The 5,696-nt window shown below is 36.9% G+C and overlaps 2 non-coding genes across 2 annotated transcripts; one reads left to right on the top strand and one right to left on the bottom strand.

Annotated features, from left to right (window-relative positions):
- Positions 1-707: 707 nt before the first annotated feature.
- Positions 708-814, bottom strand: LOC128294724 (small nucleolar RNA R71). The gene has a single exon (XR_008285031.1). It is a non-coding gene; the product is annotated as a small nucleolar RNA R71 (small nucleolar RNA).
- A 3,064-nt stretch (positions 815-3,878) lies between these two features.
- LOC128294689 (small nucleolar RNA R71) lies at positions 3,879-3,986 on the top strand. The gene has a single exon (XR_008284996.1). It is a non-coding gene; the product is annotated as a small nucleolar RNA R71 (small nucleolar RNA).
- Positions 3,987-5,696: the final 1,710 nt, after the last annotated feature.

The raw sequence follows: 5,696 nt of genomic DNA, 5'->3' as shown, positions 1-5,696 counted from the left end.
GGAACTAAGATATTAGGAACACTCAATTTTTATTACTTTAGCAATTTACTTTTCCTGCAATTTAAATTTTGTTCTAATTTTTACTAATTCCTCTTTTTCTTTTTTCTGATAGGCTCTTATAGTTTATGACTAGAAGAAACCAGTCGAGACCATTACTTTTTGATAGTGAGATCGATCGTACAGTTCGCAAAAACCAAAGAGAAATAAGGCGAAGCTTAAGATATACAGCGAATGAGCAAGAGGACGATATTCAAACCACAACCAAGGAGATGGCAGAAAATCAGGAAAGCCTCATACCTCCTGCGATTGCTGTTAATCCAGTAAATTAGAATCCTGCTCCACGCACTATGTATGATTATGCTAAACCTACTTGAACAGGAACTAAATCGAGTATAGTTAGACCTGCTATTGCTGCAAATAATTTTGAATTGAAACCTAAAACAATTCAAATTATACAACAGTTTGTTCAGTTTGATGGTTTACAGGATGAGATCCAAATACTCATTTGGCGAATTTTTTGGAGTTTTGTGATACATTTAAAATTAATGGCATTTCTGACGATGCCATATGTCTTCGGTTGTTTTCCTTTTTCATTGAGAAACAATGCTAAATAGTGGTTGAACTCATTACCACGAGGGTCAATTACTACTTGGGAACAAATGACTGAAAAGTTTTTATTAAAATATTTTTCGCTGGCTAAAACGGCTAAATTACGTAATGATATCTCTTCTTTTGTGCAGATGGATTTAGAAACACTCTACGATGCATGGGAGAGATACAAGGACCTCTTGAGACGATGCCCTCACCATGGGTTAGCACTCTGGCTACAGGTTCAAACGTTTCACAATGGCTTGAATCTCTCGACTAGGCAAATGGTTGATGCAGCCGTTGGTGGCACTATCAATAACAAAACACCTGAAGAAGCTTACGAATTTATAGAAGAAATGTCACTGAATAATTATCAGTGGCAAGTCATGAGGACAAAGCCAACAAAAGCAGCCGGCATTTTCAACATCGATTCGGTCACCATGCTCTCAAATCAGGTAGAACTTCTGAATAAAAAAATTGATGGCTTTCTTGGTTTTTCACAGGTTCACCCAGTAATGCAATGCAAAGCAAGTGGAGGATCGAGCAATTCAGAATACCCGCCATATGGTCACCACATGGAGAACGAGCAGTTAAATTACATGGGTAATAATCCTCGATCTTAAAACAATCCATGTAGTAACACTTACAATGCAGGTTGGAGGAACCACCCAAATTTCTCATGGGGAGGACAAGGAAATTAGAGACCAGCTCAAGGCTTCAACAACCACCCTACTAATAGGAAAAGAAGCCGAACCTTGAGGAGATGCTCACAAAGTTTATATCGGTGTCAGAAACTCGTTTTTAAAATACCGAGACAGCACTTAAGAATCAACAAGCATCAATCCAATGGATTGAAACTCAGATTGGACAGCTTGCCAAGATGATTTCTGAATGACCACAAGGTAGCCTGCCAAGCAACACTAAAGCTAACCCAAGGGAGCAACTCAACTCGATTACCAGTCAAGATGAGGAAAGGCCAAAGCAGGAAACTATGATAAGTAAAGGTAAAGGTGAGCAGAAACCGGTAAGTAAAGAGTACAAACAACGAGTGCCATATCACAATTTGGTAAATTTCTTAAATTATTAAAAAAATTTGCATATTAACTTACCATTTATTGAAGCTATTTCACATATGCCCAAAGCATTTAAATTTTTTAAGGAACTTATAATAAACAAGGGAAAATTAGATGAGGCGTCGCACATAAAATTGAATGCAGTTTGCTCAGCCATTTTACAGAATAAGCTACCCGACAAATTGAAAGACCCAGGGAGTTTTATGATTCCTTGTTTAATTGGTAGTTTAGATGATCATAACGCGTTGGATGATTTGAGGGTAAGCATTAATGTTATGCCTTATAAAATGTTTAGACAACTAGGTCTTGGGAAACCCAAACAAACTAGGATGAGTATTCAGTTGGCTAATAAAACCATTAGATTTCCTAGGGGTATCATTGAAGATGTTCTTGTTAAAATCGATAAATTTATATACCCAGTAGGCTTTGTGGTTCTAGATATGGAAGAGGATAATAATGTACCTTTAATTCTAGGAAGGCCCCTTTTTAGCAACTTCTAGAACCATTATTGATGTTGGCACAGGTGAACTCACACTTCATGTGGGTGAGGAAGCGATCACTCTTCAAGCTCGTAACGTGATTAACACATTGAATAGTAAAGGTGCTATAAATCATACTACTAATACTAATCATGTGGTGCAACCTTCTTCACAGGAACCTTGTTCGAAAAGCCTGCATGAGCCAAGTTCAAACAACAACAAAGGATCTACCCATAAAGAACGAAGGCTACAAATTGAGGAGCTAGACGGATGGTGGACACATAAACCGAGAAAACACAATAAACCAAAACCACGCTATGACGAGTTAAATACCTCACCAAATCAACTCAAAGTTGGAGACAAAGTACTACTAGATGTAGTAGATCCTCGCATTACCACTTCTGAACCAAATGAAGAAATTCCTCTTACGGTACTTAGCATTTTTCCATACGGTATAGTCGAGGTAAGTCATCCCAAATTTGGCACGTTCAAGGTAAATAGTACTCGACTTAAACCTTATGTTGATGAAATTGATAGCAGGGATGAAGAGTATAAACTCATCGAGCTACCATGATCACACACCAAAGGGGTAAGTCAAGCTTAGACTATAAATAAGTGCTTCTCGGGAGGCAACCCGAGCACTAATAGTATTAAATCCTTTAAATTTGTCGAGTAGCTTATTCTGTAAAATGGCGGAGCAAACTGCATTCAATTCCACGTGCGAAGCCTCATCTAATTTTCACTTGTTTACTATAAGCTCATTCAAAAAATTTACTACGTTGGGCATCTGCGAAATAGCTTCAATAAATGGTAAGTTAATATGCAATTTCTTTAATGATTTAAGAAATTTACCAAATTGTTCGTTTGAACAGTCTATTTTTCTCGCATTAGGGTATGGCACACGAGGTTTATATTCTGTACTTACCAATTTCTACTCACTTTTACCTTTACTTATCACAGTTTCTTGCTTTGGTTCTTGTTCAGATGTAACTAACCCTTCCTCATCTTACTGGTAATCACGTTGAGTTGCTCCCTTTGGTTAGATTCAGTGTTGCTTGGTAGGCTACCATGTGGTCGTTCAAAAATTAACTTGGCAAGCTATCCAATCTGAGTTTCAAGCCCTTGGATTGATGCTTGTTGATTTTTAAGTGTTGTAATCTAAAAATGCGTTTTTGACACTGATATAAACTTTTTGAGCATCTCTTCAAGGTTCAGCTTCTTCTCTTGTTGGTAGGGTGGTTGTTGGAAGCTTTGAGGTGGTCTCTGATTTCCTTGTCCTCCCCATGAGAAATTTGGGTGGTTTCTCCAACCTGCATTGTAACTGTTAGTATATGGATTATTTTGAGATCGAGGATTATTACCCATGTAATTTAACTTCTCGTTCTCCATGTGGTGACCATATGGTGGGTATTCTTAATTGCTTGATCCTTCGCTTGCTTCGCATTGCATTACTGGGTGAACCTGTGAAGAACCAAGAAAGCTATCAATTTTTTTATTCAGAAGTTCTACCTGATTCGAAAGCATGCTGACCGAATCGACGTTGAAAACGCCGACTGCTTTTGTTAGCTTTGTCCTCATGACTTGCCACTGATATTTATTTAACGACATTTCTTCTATAAATTCGTAAGCTTCTTCAGGTGTTTTGTTATTGATATTTCCAGCAGTGGCTGCATCAACCATTTGTCTAGTCGAGGGATTCAAGCCATTATGAAACGTTTGAACCTGTAGCCAAAATGCTAACCCATGGTGAGAGCATCGTCTCAAGAGGTCCTTGTATCTCTCCCATGCATCGTAGAGTGTTTTCTAAATCCATCTGCACAAAAGAAGAGATATCATTACTTAATTTAGCCATTTTAGCTGGCGGAAAATATTGTAATAAAAACTTTTTGGTCATTTGCTCCCAAGTAGTAATTGACCCTCGTGGTAACGAGTTCAACCACTGTTTAGCTTTGTTTCTCAACGAAAAGGGAAACAACCGAAGACGTATGGCATCGTCAGAAATGCCATTGATTTTAAATGTATCGTAAAACTTCAGGAAATTCACCAAATGAGTATTTGGATCCTCATCCTGCAAACCATCAAACTGAACAAACTATTGTATCATTTGAATTGTGTTAGGTTTCAGTTAAAAATTATTTGCAGCAATAGCAGGTCTAACTATACTCGATTCAGTTCCTATTAAAGTAGGTTTAGCATAATCATACATAGTGTGTGGAGCAGGATTTTGATTTACTGGATTGACAGTAATTGCAGGAGGTATTAGGTTTTCCTAATTTTTAGGCATCTCCTCGATTGTAGTTTGAATATCGTCCTCTTGCTCGTCCTCTGTGTATCTTAAGCTTCGCCTTATTTCTCTTTGGTTTCTGCGAACTGTGCGATCGATCTCACTATCAAAAAGTAATGGTCCTAATGGGTTTCTTCTAGTCATAAACTATAAGAACCTATCAGAAAAAGGGAAAAGAAGAATTAGTAAAAATTAGAATAAAATTTAAATTGCGGTAAAAGTAAATGGCTAAAGTAATAAAAATCGAGTGTTCCTAATATCTTAGTTCCCCGACAATGGCACCAAAAATTTGATACTTGATATTCGTGACAGGTTTTAAATATGCATAATGAATCATTCTTGAAACTAACTATTATCACGATGAAGGCAAGTGTACCTATCGAACAGTAGTATAGCTTTAGCAAGATTGGATTGTCGAACCCGACTAAAAGTACTAGTATTAACCGTCTTTTTTTATCTAGCCTAAAAATAAGAGAGTTGTTTATCTAACTAATTAACTAAACTAAGAAAGCACATAAAGGAATTGGGAAAATACTTTTTAGAAAATTTGATTAATTAAGACAATACCCAAGGAAAAATCCACCTAGACTTCACTTGTTATTTGACTCTAAATCAGATGATTTATTCATTTAACTTGTTCCGTAGAAATCCATAAGTTATATTATTATCTCTCTCGAGACTAACAACATCTAACCCTAGGTTGAATAATTGAAATCTCTTTCTAATTAACACTCTAGAATTGCATTAACTCGATCTATGGATTCTCTTATTAGGCTTCACCCTAATTTGGCAAAATCTTATCACCCTATCTCTAGGTGCGTAATCAACTCCACTTAATTATGAAAAATTTACTCTTAGACAGGGTCTATTTCTCCTTTGAATAAGAGTATTAACTTGAATCAATATCCTGAAATATTTATCATGCAATTCAGATAATAATAACAAGATCCGTCTTAAGTTTCATTTCCCTTAGGTATTTAAGGGGTTTAGTTCATAACTATAAAGGAAAACATCTCAAAAGAATAATGAATACAAAACATAAAGAAAACCCAAAACTCCTGAAGGGAAATTGAAGGGAGATCTTCAGTCTTGATGATGAATCCGGCTTCTGAGATGGATCAATCGACTTTCTTCGAGCAATTCTTTGCTCCCTACTCTGTGTCTCCCCTTTTCTCCTCTTTCTAGGGTGTATTTATAGCCTTTTTCGAATAGGATTCTACTTGGGCTCGACAGGGACACGCCCGTGTGCAATTACTTCAGGCCGTGGTTGAG

The sequence above is a fragment of the Gossypium arboreum genome, chromosome 6, assembly GCF_025698485.1.
Source record: "Gossypium arboreum isolate Shixiya-1 chromosome 6, ASM2569848v2, whole genome shotgun sequence".
Classification (NCBI taxonomy): domain Eukaryota; kingdom Viridiplantae; phylum Streptophyta; class Magnoliopsida; order Malvales; family Malvaceae; genus Gossypium; species Gossypium arboreum.
The sequence above is the reverse complement of the archived record's forward strand: the minus strand, read 5'-3'. Positions and strand labels throughout refer to the sequence as shown.